Below are 17,049 nucleotides of genomic sequence, written 5' to 3'. Positions count from 1 at the left end.
AAGAAGAATGACAGGCTAAAAAGCTGCAGGTTTGAATGTTTCTATTGCAATTTTTCCCCTCTGCTCTTAGGAGTGGTGAGTAATATGCATAATGCCATGCCCGTCCCAGTCTGGGGCTCCTTTTCTAAAGACATAGTGTGGGTTACATTGGGAAGAAATATAATGTCTCCTCTTGTCACCAGTGGCACGCAGGTAGCTTCTTCACACCTGAGACCTATGTGCTGAGGCCTGGGCAAAAGACCAGCTGATTGTTCCATCTTCAGTTAAAGTGATAGACCACAGTGCATGAAGACAGGAGTCCCAAGAAAGAAATGTAATGTCCATTTCTCCTGTACAGAACATGGAAGAGCAGGAAGGAGAAGTACTTACAGAGTCCTCACTGAAGATGCTAAAGCTGTAGAGGAGTTTTAGGGAAGTGCTGTCTTATTGAACACATTCATCTGCTCATAATCTGGACTATCAGAATCCAAAAAAGGAAAGACAGGAAAGAAGGATAGAGGGAGAGGAAGACAGGGTAAGAGGGACAAGTTTGGGTATTAGAGTTAGTGGTGGGGATGAAAAAAGAAAAAGAAAATTCTTGACCTCCTTCTTCTGTCCCAGCTGTGGAAAATATTATTTGAGGTCCCTTGCCTAACTGGTCTGAACAATTGCTTTAAGTGGCATAGTTCATTTCAGGGCACTTCCTAGGGTGGCCTTATCTCTGTTTTCTTTTTTGTAGAGAGGGTCTAGGCAAATGTGGGAAAATCTTGATAACATACTACATCTGGTCAGTGGCTTTCTCCCGGGGTCTGAAAGAGCTTTTCTCACGTCTACTTAAATAATATTTAGTGGCTGGGAGAGGTGTTTCTGTCACTTGAGGCTGGATTACCCCTGGAGGGCATTTACCTAGTAAATGTTAACTTCAGTTTTCCCACTTTTCCATTGCTCTATCTGCCACCCTTATTAATATCCTGATGGCCTTTTTCACCCAGCTCCCCAACCCCCCTCTCCTCTGAAAGCTGTCAGTCCATTTTCTAACTATTAATATTTTTTTTGAGAGAGAGTAAGGAAGGGAGGGAAGGAGGAAGGGAGGGAGGGAGGGAGAGAGAGAGAGACAGAGAGACAGAGAGACAGAGAGACAGAGAGAGAGAGAGAAAGGAAGAAACAAACAAACAAACAAACATCGGTGTATGAGAGAAATTGGTCAATTGGTTGACCTGGAATTGGACACAACCTTGTGGTATATGGAGATGATGCTCCAACCAACTGAGCCACACCAGCTTGCTTATTTATTTATTTATTTATTTCAAAAACTATGGGACACTTCGTGAATTTGTGTGTTACCTTTGCATAGGGGCCATGCTAATCTTCTCTGTACAGTTCCAATTTTATAGTATACTAGAGGCCTGGTGCATGGATTTGTGCACTGGTGGGGTCCCTCAGCCTGGCCTGTTGGGATCAGGCTGAAACTGGCTCTCTGACATCCCCCAAGGGGTCCCAGATTGTAAGAGGGTGGTTCTCGGGTGATGCACCCTGGAATCGGGCTCCCTCCTCTCTGGTTCTGAATGCGTCACCTAAGAACTGCAGCTGCCAAGTCACCACAGCTCCTGCATTAAGCATCTGCCCCCTGGTAGTCAGTGCACATCATAGCTACCTGTCAGAGCATCTGCCCTCTGGTGATCATTGCATGTCATAACTACCAGTTGAATGGTCAGACAGTCGGATGATCACTTAGGCTTTTATATATATAGATGTGCTGCTGAGCTGAGTACCTAATCACCTATTTAAAAGCCCTATCTCTATTAATAAAGTCACATTCTGAAGTCCTAAGAGTTAGAGAAACATACAGATTTGGGGGTAACATAGTCTAGTCTATTACATTACTTTGTATATATTTTTATTGTGAAATATTTGACATGCTTGTAGATGAACAAGATAATATTTACATTCCAGCATCCTACTTTCTGGATGATAGCCAACTCCTTTCTGGCCACAGGTATGAATGATGGAGGCAGTCTGGTATCTTACAAGATGCACCAGACTTTGACTCTGAGCTCTCAGTCTGTATCCTGGCTCTGCCAGTTCCCAGTCATGTGATCTTAACCACCCCCAGCGTCAGTCTCCTCTTCTGTACAATTGGGATAATAACACCGGTAGTGAGATTAGGTGAGATCATGTGGGTGTCTCCCATAATGTGTGCTATGAAGTAGACATCAGAAAATGCCAGTTTAACCTGCCAATGGGAAGGTATGTTAGTAATAAGTATTTCAGGTTAGTGATAAGGGCCCGGCTGGAGTGGCTCAGTGGTTGAGCGTCGACCTATGAACCAGGAGGTCACGGTTTGATTCCCTGTCAGGGTAGTGGGCTCGATCCCCAATGTGAGGCATGCAGGAGGTAGCTGATTGATGATTCTCTCTCATCATTGATGTTTCTATCTCTCCCTCTCCCTTCCTCTCTAAAATCAATAAAAATATATTTTTTTAAAAAGTTAGTAATGAGGGAGGGCTCAAGTACTGAAAAAGCTCTAAAAGTTACCGAGTTTTAAACATTTTTAAAAATAATCTTAATATTATTTATACAGACTTCCACCCCAGCCTCAGGTTTATTTCAGCTCAGTTAAGATTGGTGGTTTACCAACCTTTTTTCATTTGAAAATTTAAGGTTTGATATATTAAAGTATTTGTATATAAAGCACTTATTTACAACCTAAAGTTTTGAGACTTCACTGAGTTTTTTCAATTCTTGCCCCCAAATTCTGATAGCTAATCACATTGTGGGGTTGCCTGATTGCTGTTTTCCCTGAGAGTTATGTTACCTCGGCTTTAAAATATGTCTTTACATAAACTATCTTGATGTCTCAGTGTAATGACAGTGGTGACTTCTGTGAGGTATTTCATAAATGGGCCTGGAAACATCATAGGAATATAAGTTCTCCTTTCAGGACATGGAGAGAGCATTCACTGGTGAACAAATGAAGGCTATGGGAGCACAGAGAGTGGTGTTGAATCTTCAAGATCCTTCAGGAATCCAAAGCCCAGAATTAGAGCCCTCATTTCTGGTCTTGTCTAAGGAACAGTCATGACCACATTTTCAAGTGATCAGCTGTTCCTTGCCTTTTTCTGAGGTTGTTAGAAATTACGGCCTTCGGTGACCCACAAATCTGCTTTCTATTCTTTTTTTCCAGGGCACATTGTTTTCTCTGCTTCTCCATCCTACTTCTGTTAGGCATCTCTCTTGCTCCCACCACCGTGCTCTCCTCTTCCTTCCTCTGGCCTCATTCCCAGTTTCTGTTTCAACAAGCCTGCAGCCTGCATACCTCTTGCATCTCTGTGTCTGGGCATCTGCCTTGATCAGCTTTTCTGTCTCTCATTCATTTATATACTCAATCTCTCTCCTCCTTTCCCCTCTCTCCCTCTCTCTTCTCTTTTTTATTCTTTTACTTTTTAAAATATATTTTTATTAATTTCAAAGAGGAAGGGAGAGAAGCAGAGAGATAGAAACATCAATGATGAGAGAGAATCATTGATGCCTCCTGCATGCCCCCTCCTGGGGATCAGGCCTGCAACCTAGGCCTGTGCCCTGACTGGGAATTGAACCATGATCTCCTGGTTCATAGGTTGACGCTCAACTAGTGAACCACACTGGCCAGGCATCTCTCCCTTATCTTGTTGCTGCCTCTCCCACTTCTCCATTCAAATCTTCCTTTAGCATGAACAGAGACATGACATCACTCAGAGGTATAGCCACCGTCTCATCCTATTACCCTTCAGGGAGACTTAGGGATAGGATCTTGGATTTGCTGCACCTACTTCTCCACAGGCACTGCGAGTGGATGTGGCATTGGTGTCCTCCTAAGTATCACTACAATAAAACCTGCCTGAAATCATCTGGGCACAGCACAGCCTATACCCGAGAAGGGAGCTCCACAGCCCCAGAGAGACACTTGAACAAGAGAGCTTTGGTTGGGATGGAGCTGAGTTTGATTTGAAAACATATTTATTTCAACTTTTATCCTGGTTGAGTAGCTTTAGTACACATACAGATTTGACTTCTATTTTAAAAGGTATACCAGTGTTTAAAATATATATCTTCAATTTAACAAAGACAGCTACACTTGGATTTTGTTTAGTAAGTAATAGGGATTGTTTTGTTCATAGTTAGATCGTAATTCACTTATTGACTCAACGTTTTGGTTATTCTTGTCTATCCCCCGAGACTGGGGTTAAGTGACGGGTCCATGTAAGGACAGAATAGAGTTGGTTAAAAGGTCTTAGGGTCCAGGTTGAAACTAGAGGAGCATTAACCATGGTATTACTGAAAATCAGTGGATATCTGTGGTTGAGTTACGATGATTCAGCCGACTATTGATTCACTTGGAGACCACAGTCCCAAAGAAAAACAAGGCCAGCCTGACCTCCCCTCTGTTGGAGGAAATGTAAGATGTGACATCTCCTCCTTGCTCACTGTGGCTGGGACTCTGTCTCCTTTGCCTCTCTCCTCCCAGCTCCTAATGGTCAACATGTCTGTTTGCAACATGCATTATGCAGTTCTCTCAAACTCCCACGTGTAACCATGCATTATAACCTCTCTGCGGAGTCAACCAGCCACGATTTTTCTTTGTCAGAAAAACCACTGCCTTTAATCAAGATGAAGCATTTATCACACTTTGTAGTTACTCAGCCAGTTTTTTTATGGGTATCAGTTTTCCTGTCCAGGGTTTTGGAGCCAGAGGACTCACCAGGAAGGCGGATCCAGAAGAGTTCAGGTTTCATGGCCCTGCAAATTGGTAGTTACAAGTCATTTGTCTTCCTTCCTTCCCCTGGTTTCTGCTCCAACCTGCCTGCAGCCTACACTGCTGCTTTACTGCTTTCTCTTTACATCTGTGGAGCTGCCTCCATCCTGGGAATGCTGCCAGGATGTGCAGCTCTCCCTTTTCAGCCCATTTCCTGCCACTTCCCTTTATCTCTCACTTACTGAAGAATGAGGAGAAGTGCAAGAACTCTCTGCTACATCCTTCACCTGTGGGACTTTTAAAATGATATTTGAAGGCTGATAAATGATAAACTTGAATATCTCTCTATATAAAAGCCTAAGCGACCTTAATGACTGAATGACCAAAATGACCGGAATGACTGCTATGATGCGCACTGACCACCAGGGAGCAGATGCTCAATGCAGGAGCTGACCCCTGGTAGTTAGTGCGCTCCCACAGCCAACCTCCTGCGGCCGGCCAACCTCCCATGGCCCCTACCCCCGGCTGGCCAGCTCTCCCAATTGCCCTGATGGGGGGCGGGGCTGGCCAGCCAACCTCTCCCCGTCCCTCCCTATTCGGCAGAGGGACTCCACCCGTGCACAAATTCATGCACCTGGCCTCTGGTAAGTAATATAAGTACTCAGTGGATAGTAAGAATAGATGTAGAGTTGACCTACTTGAAAAAATATTGGATGTTGTGGGCATTGGCTCTTCACCACCTGTACTCACCTTCCTTTCTGGCTTTATCTCACACTTTGCTTCCCTGCACAGACTCTGTATCTCAATGCTCCATATTATTTGTGAACACTCCATGCTGCTTTGTTGGACCATTTTCCCACAGTGCCCCTCTCCTTCCTCTCATCCATCTCTTGCCCATCTGAGGCCACTCCCCTCCCCCCATCCTGCCTCCTTCATGGTGTTACTTCTGTCACTCCACTCATCTCTTCCTCCTCTCAATCTAGGAGAACTCTCTGTATCTCATCACATGGTGCTTGATCACAACTGTGTTTCTAATGAGGGTGAACACTCCAAGGATAAACTCCTTTTAGTCAGCAGCTGTGGCAGTCGCAACTGCCAAAGGGGGACATTTAGACGGTGCTTTATCATTTGCAATGCCCTTTCATCTGTGTTATCTGGTTCTCAAAACTTCACTGTAAGGTTGGTGTTATTATTATTATTATCTCATATATAGATCTTTATATATATTGTAAAGAAGAGCTTTTAATCATGGATTATGCAAGAGATAGTTTTTAGAAAGAAATTTGGCATTTTTAAATGGGATGTAAATAAGCAATCAATCCTACTTAGGAAGTTAAAAAGTTAGATATTTAATATTAATGAAACACTTCCTTGATAAACTCACATGAAGAGAAGAACACCCTAGTTACTAAAACTGTGGGAGCTTTTAGGAAAATTCCACCATACAAAGTTGGTCATTTAATGAACCCTATTCTTATTTTTTTTTAAATATAATTTAGATATCCAAATTCAAGAGCAATTGTTTAAACACCAAACATTACTAATTTGTAATCTTCCATAGATACTTCCTTTAAATAATTATTTACAGGTATTGTCTACCGTCTTGGCATTTACAACCCAGGAATAGTATAACTTTTCATTTAGAACTAGTCCTCAAGACTGGGTTCAAAAAACTTACTTTCCCAGATGATAGCTAATAATTACTTATAGCTGACTGCGTGTCAGATGCTTTCTGTGTATTATCTGTAAGCCCTTCTAGAGTGTTTGAGAAAGGTTATATATTGCCTCCATTTCTAGATGATAAAAACTAGGCTTGGAAAAGTTAACTTTCCTAACCTGAGTGCACACAGCAATTAGAACAAAGACCCTTATTCTCAGCTCTTTGGAGGAGCATACTTCAAGTAGGACAGGCCAACATGGGTCAATTCAACATTCATGGATTTGACATAGACACAAGGTTTCTCTTTCACATATTGTTTGTGTTGTCAGTGGCCATTAGATTCAAACATTGCTGGATTATTGAGTGGAACTATTTAGAAGGTGATGATAGGATAATGGCCTGTTGTTTATCCTACTATGTTTTATACTCTCAGGACACCTAGCAGGCAGGCATGAAACTTACTATGGAGAGCATTTAAAGAGTGGGTGGGCCCTAGCCGGTATGGCTCAGTGGATAGAGCGTCGGCCTGTAGACTGAAGGGCCCAGGTTCAATTCGGTCAAGGGCTTGTACCTTGGTTGCGGGCACATCCCCAGTGGGGGGCATGCAGGAGGAAGCTGATCGATGTTTCTAACTCTCTATCCCTCTCCCTTCCTCTCTGTAAAAAATCAGTAAAATATATTAAAAAAAAAAAAAAAAAAAGACTGGGTGGGCCTAATGTGCATAGTCTAAAATCAATATTAATTTTATAAAACCTATTTTGAATTACCTTTCCTTCCCACTATAGTATGTACTTTTTTGGAGGAAAGTGTTACTAAATGGTTTAAAAAAATTTCTTTCTTTTTGAAGAGTGCAGTTACTTGGCTACTTGAGCTTAGAGAACACGGCAATATTTTAAGAAGGGGTAGAAACAAATAGAATTGGACTATGTCAAGAATAAATAGGGCTTCTCACCCTAACCAGTTTGGCTCAGTGGATAGAGCATCGGCCTGTGGACCGAAAGGTCCCAGGTTCGATTGGTCCCAGGTTCGATTCCGGTCAAGGGCATTTACCTTGGTTGTGGGCACATCCCCAGTAGGGAGTGTGCAGGAGGCAGCTGGTCGATGTTTCTCTCTCATTGATGTTTCTAACTCTCTATCTCTCTCCCTTCCTCTCTGTAAAAAAATCAATAAAATACATTTTTAAAAATAAATAAATAAGGCTTCTCAACTTCTTCACTTTCTTGGTGAGGGGAGCTAAGTGTATTAAAAATCTTTTAGGCTTCACATTTCCAAGAACACTGCACTTCATTGTGTTAGCAAGGTGTGTGGTTTTTGTTGTTGTTTCTCTATTTGTTAATTGTAACAGTTTCCAGGAACTCTTCCCTGCACTTCAGGAGTATTGTTTTTATTTGCCTGTTTTCTTTGTCCGTGGCTCTGAATGGTCTGTCAGCTCCTTGAAAGCATGGACTGTGTCTTATTCACATTGTTTACTTGCAATACATATTTAGTAAGTGAATAAATGAATTAGTTAATAAGAAAAACAATGATGGTGACCGCCGTAAGTTCTAGATTTTTCATGTTGTGGCTCTAAGTCTATTACTTTCTTCTCCTTTAGTTTTTAAAATACAAAGTAAAATGTGAACTGTGTGCATTATTTGGAAGGAAGATAATAGACACAGGATATCCATGTGGAAGTAATTGTGATACTGGCGCTAATACCACTGTAAATAAGGGAGTAGAACACTCCTTTGGGCTTTCAATTTGTAGACAATCCACAAGATTGTAAAGGGCATCGGCATTGGATTGAATGTGACACTGAATCTCCCATTTGGTCTGAGGGGGCAGAGGCACAATATAATCAGTTATTATGGTGCTCAAACTCAAATGTAGGCATATGATCTAAGTCTTATTTGTAAAATACTCCCCCCCCACACACACACACACAAAACAAAACATAGGACCCACCACTCTGTCTTGGTAGAAGTCCACGAGTTAATTTTTTTTTGTTGGACTAGGTCTTGGAGAAAGTGGGCTGTGAGTCCTATATGGGTGATTGTAAGTATTGTTTTCTTACAGTATCACTAGCTGTCCTCCCAGCTATCTCATGTGGAATGTTCTCCAGTTCACGTTTTTTGGGTCATATAGATAAAGCAAAGTAGTGTTCTGCAGATAAAGCCAAAACCTCTGCCGCCTGACTAGTGTGGCTCAGTGGTTGAGCATCAACCCATGAACCAAGAGGTCACCAGTTTGATTTTCTGTTAGGACACATGCCCGGGTTGTGGGCTAGATCCCCAGTGGGAGGTATGCAGGAGACAGCCAATTGATGTTTCTATATATCCCTCTCCCTTCTTCTCTCTCTAATAAAACACATTAAAACACACACACACACACACACACACACACACAAAACAACCTGGGGGGTGGGTAGGGGGTGGGCAAAGGGGGAGGAAGGGGGAAATAGGAGACATCTGTAATATTATCAACAATAAAATAAAAAATCACACACACACACACACACACACACACACACACACACAAATCAATCAATCAAATAAACAAAACCAAGCAGAGATGGAAAGAAAGAGGAAATCAGTTTTCATCAGAGGCTACAGAGTCACAATACCATCAGCATCTCAGTGTATAGAGCAACAGGTATATTTTCACAAACAAGAGGTCTGAATCATGTAAAAAATGGAAAGTAGATCCAAAGAAATATTTTTTAAAACACATAATGTTAGCATACAAGGATATTTACTGCACTAGTGGCTCGGTGCATGAAATCCATGCACATTAAAAGGGGATTAATTAGAGGAAATATTTTATTGTTGCTATTTGCCCTTTCTCTGCAATAGAAGTGTCAGAGATGAAAGAAAATTAGTAAAATGTATATGAAAATCTTCTTCCTGTTAGAGTCTGGGGCACACCATGGGACCCAGAGTCAAGTCCCCGCCCACCCATGTGCACCTCAAAATCGCATGAGACCCAGACCTGGCCTCCCCCCCCATTGGGCTAGATCCAGACCCAGCCAGTCCCACCCTTGTCAAGCCCCACTGTGCAGGGGGTGCAGCCTCAGGTCCCCTGGCCCGGTGCCTGAGATCCCCCATCAAGTCCTGCCAGGAGGGGGACATGGCCTGAGGTTCCCCTGGCCTGGGGCCAAGGCAGGGGGCATGGCATGAGGTCCCTCAGCCTGGCACCAGGGAAGGGGGCGTGGCCTGAGGTCCCCTGTCAAGCCCCAAAGGGATGGGGAGCGTAGCCTCAGGTCCCTGCTGATTGCTTGTTAAGGCTCGTTACTGGAACTTGGCCTCTGCTGTGGGTGCAGCCATCTTGTGTTATGGAATCCCCCTCCCCCCACCTCTGCTGTGGGCACCCCCATCTTTGTGGTGGAGTGACAGTCAATTTGCATATCCCCTCTCTATTATATAGGATTGTATAAGATGGGAAAAGAAAGGGAATACCCGAATGTCCAGTAAAAACGGGTTAGAGAAAATAAATTTTAGTATATTCTTGTACATATATACATAAAAATGGATATATAGCCTTGACTGGTGTTGCTAAGTGGCTAGAGTATTGACCTGTGCCAACTATAGGGTCCTGAGTTTGATTCAAGGGCACATACCTGGATTGCAGGTTCGATCCCCAGCCCTGGTTGGGGTGTGTGGGGGAGGCAATCAATTGATGTGTCTCTCTCACATCGATGTTTCTCTCTCTTTCTCTCCTCTCCCTTTTCTTCCCCTCCCTCCCTCTTTTTCACTCTCTCTAAAAATCAATGGGAAAAATACCCTCAGATGAGGATTACAAAAAAAAGGGATATGTAGTCACTTAAAAGAATGGTGTAATGATATATGAGCTGACAAAAACTGATGACCAAGGAATATAGGAAAACGAAGACAACCAAAACATTATGTAGAACGGAATGTCTGGCTTCACTGCATGTGTGTATTCATACATCCCCACATATGACAGTGGTGATCTCTGGGAGTGACAATATGAGATTTTAATTACTAGTTCCTACTAAGAAATTATAATTTAAGGAATTTTCTTATTAGTTTTATTAATAAATTTCCTCATAGTTTATTATCTACTCTATTGGAACTGTTGAAGATTCCCTGTCCAAATACAGAGATTCTCAAGGGCATACTAAGAAGTCCGCCTAAAATACTGTATAATTCCAGTGTTTGAATATCTCACAGTGAACATGCACAGGATGGCCAATGTTGAAAACTTCTTTCTTCCTGTGCATGAAAAAAGTTCATTGGCTAACCATCCTATTTGGAAGATGGTGATGGCCTTGGGAAAGGAAAGGGTAAAGAGGACAATAAAGTGACTGAAGTTAGCACATCTGCTGTCTTCAGCATGTGTGCCAGAATTTGCAAACAAAATAATTTCTATTTTCCTTATTTTTATGTTTTTGTTTTTTTTAAACCATAGAGCAAAAGAAGTGAAAGCTAATTCTCATTTCAACATGAAGCCCTCCTCTGGTCAATTGGGTATGTCCTTGAAAAGAGCCTGAATCACACTGCCTTCAGCCAGCATTGTGATCTCCAATTGAGTCATGTAATCACTAACTTCTCAGTTTCCCCCACCTGATCAAATTGATAGTAATATTCCTTATTATTGCATTCCTGAGTGGGGTGTTATGAAGTTTAATAAGATCACATTAGCCAAAGTCTTTGAGCTCTTTAGATAAAAGGCTCGATATAAACACAAAGTCTCATTAAGATAATTATACAGTGATTTTTCATAGTTCAGATCTACATCCAAGGCTACATGTAGTGTTGCAGGTCACTTTATGGAGGTAGGGAAGGAGGTTGATTGGCTTTCGAAATCTGAAGATGAAGTCCCTAACACATTTTGAAGACAGATATAGTAGAATCATTTGTTTTTAGAGTAGAATAAGGGACAGTTCATATATGACTTAGTTTTCAGGGATAATTTTTCAAAAATCATAGGTAAAAAGGTAAAAAAAAATTAGGTTCCTGTGTTTAATTGAAAACATCTTTTGAAAAGTGATCACCTCCTTTCCCCTGAAAGAGGAAGAAAATAAAAAGAAGCTCTTGAAGAATAGTTTGGTTTTGTCATTAATATGACTGTAAAGTGGTGAAACCTGTCTGGCCCACTGTGCATACGGAAGGTTGACTCATTACTGCTTGGCAGAGTCTCTTCCCAGGTGGCACTGTACCAGTTGCTCCTTCGATGGAGCCAGGGAAGGGCATCCTCCACACGTTCCTTCTTCTCAAGCTGTCCTGAGAAGCCATCATGTTTGCCGCAGGCTCCCCACCCTTTGGCACCATGGGTGCGTGCTGCTACTATAACCCAAGACATGGTCAGTCAATTTCAGTTCCCAAGATTTGGAAGTGCCGACACAGGAGGCCAGTGGCCCCAGAGGAAGGTAAGCAGAAGCCTGTGCTCTTGACTGCAGGTGGGGAAAGCAAGGTTTCTTATTAAAGTCGAGGTAAATCTCTTCAGATTATCAGAGTTGAAATTCCTCTTTACTTCATAAATGCTTTTAATTTGCTAGAGTTTATGGGCTGAACTGTGAAAGAAGAGTTCTTGGTGAAGGTCATTGTTTGGCACACGACAAGTAGGTTCAGGTGTCCTCCAGTTGTAACCTGCAGGACTGCTGATCTCAAGTTTTAAAAATCATACTAGCTGAGTATTAATATACTCATTCAGTTATATTGAACAAAGCTAAGGATTTGTGTGTTGATTTATTTGTAAAGGAAGGCCTAGGAATAATCTTCATTTAGAGAGATTTTCATCATAAAGACTTTGGAGTGTTACTCTCAACACTTTGGAGTGTGGATTCAATTAGTTGTATTTATATGAAGATTTCATACAGTTCTTGAAAGATAGGTTGATGTCATAAAAAAGCTGTATCAATATCAAGAAATGTTTAATCCATATTATTTAGACAAAGTATATGAAAACACTTTGCATCTAATCTTTAACATGGACATTGTTTAAATATGCTCTTTGCTTTTAATATCTAATATGGACATTATTAAAACGTAAGAGGGAGAGATTTTCTTCTTTCCTACAAGACCAGTCCCTCATTCCTATTAAACACAGTTTTGTGGTAGAGAGGTAGATACTATCTAACTTTATATTCAAATTAGAGAAATTACCTAGGAAAAATAAGTTATGTAAAATAAATTAATTTTTGCCTTAAGAGAGACATTGACAATTTTTTATTCTCCTATTTCTCCCTATTTGCTGGTACTTATTGGAAGCCATAATCTCTGTTTCTCTGGTTTCTCTAATCTTTTAGGCAGACTTCTTAGTATGCCCTTGAGAATCTCTGTATTTGGACAGGGGATCATAAAGGGTTCCAAATAGAGTAGAAAGTAAACTATGAGGAAAGTTATTAATAAAACTAATGAGAAAATTCCTTAAGTTATAATTGCTTAGTAGGAACTAATAATTACAATAGAAAAAACTAACGTTTTGTATGGAGAATATTAGGCAGTGAATCAAATAATTTTAAGTTTGCAAGCTGTGTTCTGTGATCTAAAAGCATTTCTTAAAGAGATACACATTTGTTCAGAATTCATGTGATTTTATCTTGTGACAGTCAGAAAGTTTTAGAAAAAGTCTGTTTAAATTTGTAACATGTTTATTTTGATTTGAGAAAACAAAGATTTTCTTTCTAGGATCATGAAGGGGAGGGGAATATTTTTTCCCTTCCCTACTACCATCCCATCACCAATAACCTAGACTAGATGAATAATAGGCATTTGAATGCAAATCAGAATTTTATTCCTAGTTCAAACACTAATTTGCTATATGACCCTGAATATGTTTTATGATCATTATTTGCTTTAGTGGTTCTTCCTATAAGGACATTAAGTGAGCACTTTCTAGCTCATCAAAATGATACAAAAATGCTGTTTGCAGTATGATTATCTCTAATAGATGTAGGTGAAACCCATTTCAGAAGTTAATGTTTACTTATTGGAATCATTTATTAATTTATTAACTTTAATTTGTTATTTTATATATCTATAAAGTTTGATCTCAGAAGCGAACTCAAATTTATTGAGGTGCAAGGAACAAATAATAAACTCAATTCATATTGAGATTTTCCAACAGTAATTGTTAAGGTTAAATAATGTATTTGGGGGGAAAGATGTTTAGTAGCATATCCTAGTTCAGTAAGAATACTCCAAGAAATGAATGCATCTTGTTAATCTCACAGACAACCCCTGTATTTCCCAGCATGCCAGTAATCGAAATGCAGTTACAGTTTTTTATAACCTCCAGACTTTAAATTACTCTTACTTAGATGCAGGATTTCTGCATTGTCTTCTTTATGGCAGGAAATTACAAATGCTTTTGTTGTTATTGCCAGATCTGAGGGCGTATAGCTTCCAGCAGTGGCAATGGATTTGTTTTCTTTGTCTTACTTGTGGAGTGGGTGCTGAGTGCTGGTGGGCGCTGGTAGAGGGAAGTAGGTTCCTTGCCAACATTCAATAGTTAAAAACATTTTTTCTATATTAATCATCCAGAAACTCCCCTATGATTACTGGAACAGTCTCAAAATTAGATCTTTTAATTTTTCCTTACACTATACTTTCTCCTCCCTCTTGACATATAAGTGATATGCCTGGATAGGAGCCTAACTTTAGTTTTAAATAGAATATTTCTAAATCCTTTCAGAATCATCCATTAGCTCATCTTAAAGGTGTGCCATTGACCTTAGTGTCATACTTCATTGGTTGTGGTACTAAAAGTAATATTAGTAGTATTAATGGTAATAGAAGTATTAGCAACAATGTTTTAAATATATTTTTTAAATTTTTTATTAATTTCAGAGAGGAAGGGAGAGGGAGAGAGATAGAGATAGAAACATCAATGATGAGAATCATTGATTGACTGCCTCCTGCACTCCCTCTACTGGGGATCAAGCCCACAAACTGGGCATGTGCCCTTGACTGGACAGGACCCTTCAGTCCTCAGGCCAACACTCTATCTGTTAGGTTGCCAAAGGAGGAATGCATGAGGCCAGAATGGTGAGGGATTACCAATTTATTCGATCATCCACACACCAGGTGGCTGAGCCTCAGATGGCTCCAGCACCCAGCGACGGGAGTCAGCGGTTTTTAAAGGACTTTTGGCGGGCTTTTCCTGGGCGGAGAATTCTCTGTGCAGGTCCAGAGGGGAGAGATAATGGAATGTGGTCTCAGCAAGTAAAGTGTGGTCTCAGCAAAAGGAAATGTCCATAGTGAAATGGCCTAAAGGTCAGTTCCCAGGTATGGGGTATCGATTCAATTATTTGATCAGACCTAACACTATCCACTGAGCCAAACTGGCTAGGGCTTAACAACAATTTTTTGAGTGCTATATAAAGTACTTTATTTCATCTTGTTTAATCCTCACAAAACTCTTGGGGGTGGGGGGTTCTATTATCTTCATTTTATAGATGAAGAACTTGCCCAAATATATGGATGGTGACTTTTCTGAATCCAAAGCCTATACTTTTCTCACTATTCTATATTTTTCATGAGGGAAAAAAATTCATATTTGGTATCACTTGTCTTTGCAGCTTTGGGCTTTAATATGAATTCCTCTCCAGTCCTGCTTTTATCACTTGTGGAATGCTGGTGGGCGCTGGTAGAGGGGAGTAAGTTCTTTGCCAACATTCAATAGTTAAAAACATTTTTTTCTATATTAATCATCCAGAAACTCCCCTATGACTACTGGAATAGTCTCAAAATTAGATCTTTCAATTTTGCTGGGAGAGTTTGGAATGGAGGACCAAATAGTGAACAGGAATAATTTAATCATGGGAGTTTGAATGCAAATCTAAATTTTTCCAAGTTTTGTCATTGGGTGAAGGAAGAAATAACGTGAGCCAAGGATACTTTAAAATTGCTAGAGGGTTTTCCCAGCCAGATGCAAAGAAGAGTAGAAAATTAGGCTTCTAGTCTTGATGAACTCCAGTAAGAAAATTTATCTAGGTCTCCATTGTTATCTCCTCTATAAAATGGAGTTTCCAGTAACTAGGGCTAAAGAAGGTCATAGGATGAACCAAACACCAGGGACATAGCTAAAATTTGGGATCTCCTTCTTAATAGTTAGATCTCTAGTCTTCGTGTGTGTGTGTGTGTGTGTGTGTGTGTGTGTGTGTGTGTGTTTAAGGTAAGGGGCTACAATCCCCATCTACACTGAGAAAACTCTTACACAGCTAAGAACCACCTGAGAAACATTATTATTGCAAGAGTGTGGGAGACTCTAGTGGAATAGTGATGCACCCATGGGTCTGGTGGCAGAGGGTCACAGGTTACTGTGATGGGGAATGGCTGTAACCTGAAGCTAAGGCCTGTAAGATCACCTGACTAGAAAGAGTCAAGAGTTAAGATGTGATGCAGAAAGAGAACTCCTAAATGGTAGCTAAAAACATGGCAGGAAGCAGCAATATGGGAACTAAGAATAGATTTAGGGATTTGAGAGGCAAAAAAGAGTAAGGAAGAACAAGTCTAAGGAAACAGGTAAGCCATTCCAGACAATTACCTGATGCAGGTGCAGTCCACAGCTGGATTTCAGGTTTAGTGCATTGTGGCTTGTGGGAGAATAAACCATTTGAATTTAAAAGGCAGGGGCAAGGCAGTTAAGAGGGCTGACAAGACATCAGGTCTCTTCTGATCAAAATATTTTTGTGACTTAAGGATGAAATTTAGTTTCCTTAATTTCAGGAATTTTTTTAGCTGTACACAAGGGCCTTAGCCACCTGGCCCTCACCTGCCTCTTCCACAAGCAGCCCACATTCCACTCATAGTGAGACATGTGCCATCTGCTGAGTATACACATTCTTTTACATGTGCATGTCCTTTTTGATTTGCCAAGTTACATCTTATTCTTCAAAATATAGGAACTTACCCTAGCCGGTTTGGCTCAGTGGATAGAGTGTTAGCCTGTGGACATAAGTGTCCCAGGTTAGATTCTGGTCAAGGGCATGTACCTTGGTTGCAGGCTCCTCCCAGGCTTGGGCCCTGATCAGGGCATGTGCAAGAGGTAACTAATCGATGTGTTTCTCTCACATTGATATTTCTCTCTGTCTTTCCCTCTCTCTTCCACTCTCTCTAAAAATTAATGGAAAAATATCCTCAGATGAGGATTAGAAATATATATGTCTAAACTCATTGTACACACACACACACACACACACACACAATCTTATTCTTCATGTAACAAGAATTATTTCTTCTGAGAAGTATCCCATTACACACACACACACACACACACACACGTACACACACGTACACACACCACTCTCCGTGGAACTGCCTTAGTTCTGCTCTTTATTTCCTTACTACTCTCCTTGTAGTATTTACATCCCAAGGATTTGTTCATTTCTTTATTTTCCCCATGGGTTACTGGCCTCCATGAAGGCAAGGACTTGTATTGCATGATTCAGTGCCTAACCTAGTAGGTGCTTAATTGGTGTTTTGACTGAATGGGTAAGTGAAGTCTTGATGACCTTGTAAATATTATGTGTTAAATCAATGCTCTGATCATGCATTGGATTAAAGATGAGCATAGGTCAGTTACCTTTCAAGGTACGTTCAGTAACCTAGATCCCTGAATTTTTCAGTGATTGATTGAACAGTAACTATATAAATGTTTGCATCTTTTTAACACAATAGGCAAAATAAAGGAGAAAAAAAAAAAGAGATGGTTTCCAGAAGTCAAACACCTTCCA

The 17,049-nt window shown here is 40.7% G+C and overlaps 1 protein-coding gene and 1 non-coding gene across 3 annotated transcripts in view; one reads left to right on the top strand and one right to left on the bottom strand.

Moving 5' to 3' along the window:
* The window catches only part of FMN1 (formin 1), a 387,832-nt gene that overhangs the window by 31,917 nt on the left and 338,866 nt on the right, over positions 1-17,049 (top strand). The window lies entirely within an intron of this gene.
* On the bottom strand, positions 1,289-1,390 carry LOC139000151 (U6 spliceosomal RNA). Its single transcript, XR_011469540.1, has one exon. It is a non-coding gene; the product is annotated as a U6 spliceosomal RNA (small nuclear RNA).

Source organism: Myotis yumanensis, unplaced genomic scaffold (genome assembly GCF_028538775.1).
Source record: "Myotis yumanensis isolate MYYU_CA2020_CCGP unplaced genomic scaffold, mMyoYum1.0.hap1 SCAF_1, whole genome shotgun sequence".
In the NCBI taxonomy this organism is placed as follows: Eukaryota; Metazoa; Chordata; class Mammalia; order Chiroptera; family Vespertilionidae; genus Myotis; species Myotis yumanensis.
Note: the sequence above shows the minus strand (reverse complement) of the source record. Positions and strands in the feature narration are given on the sequence as shown.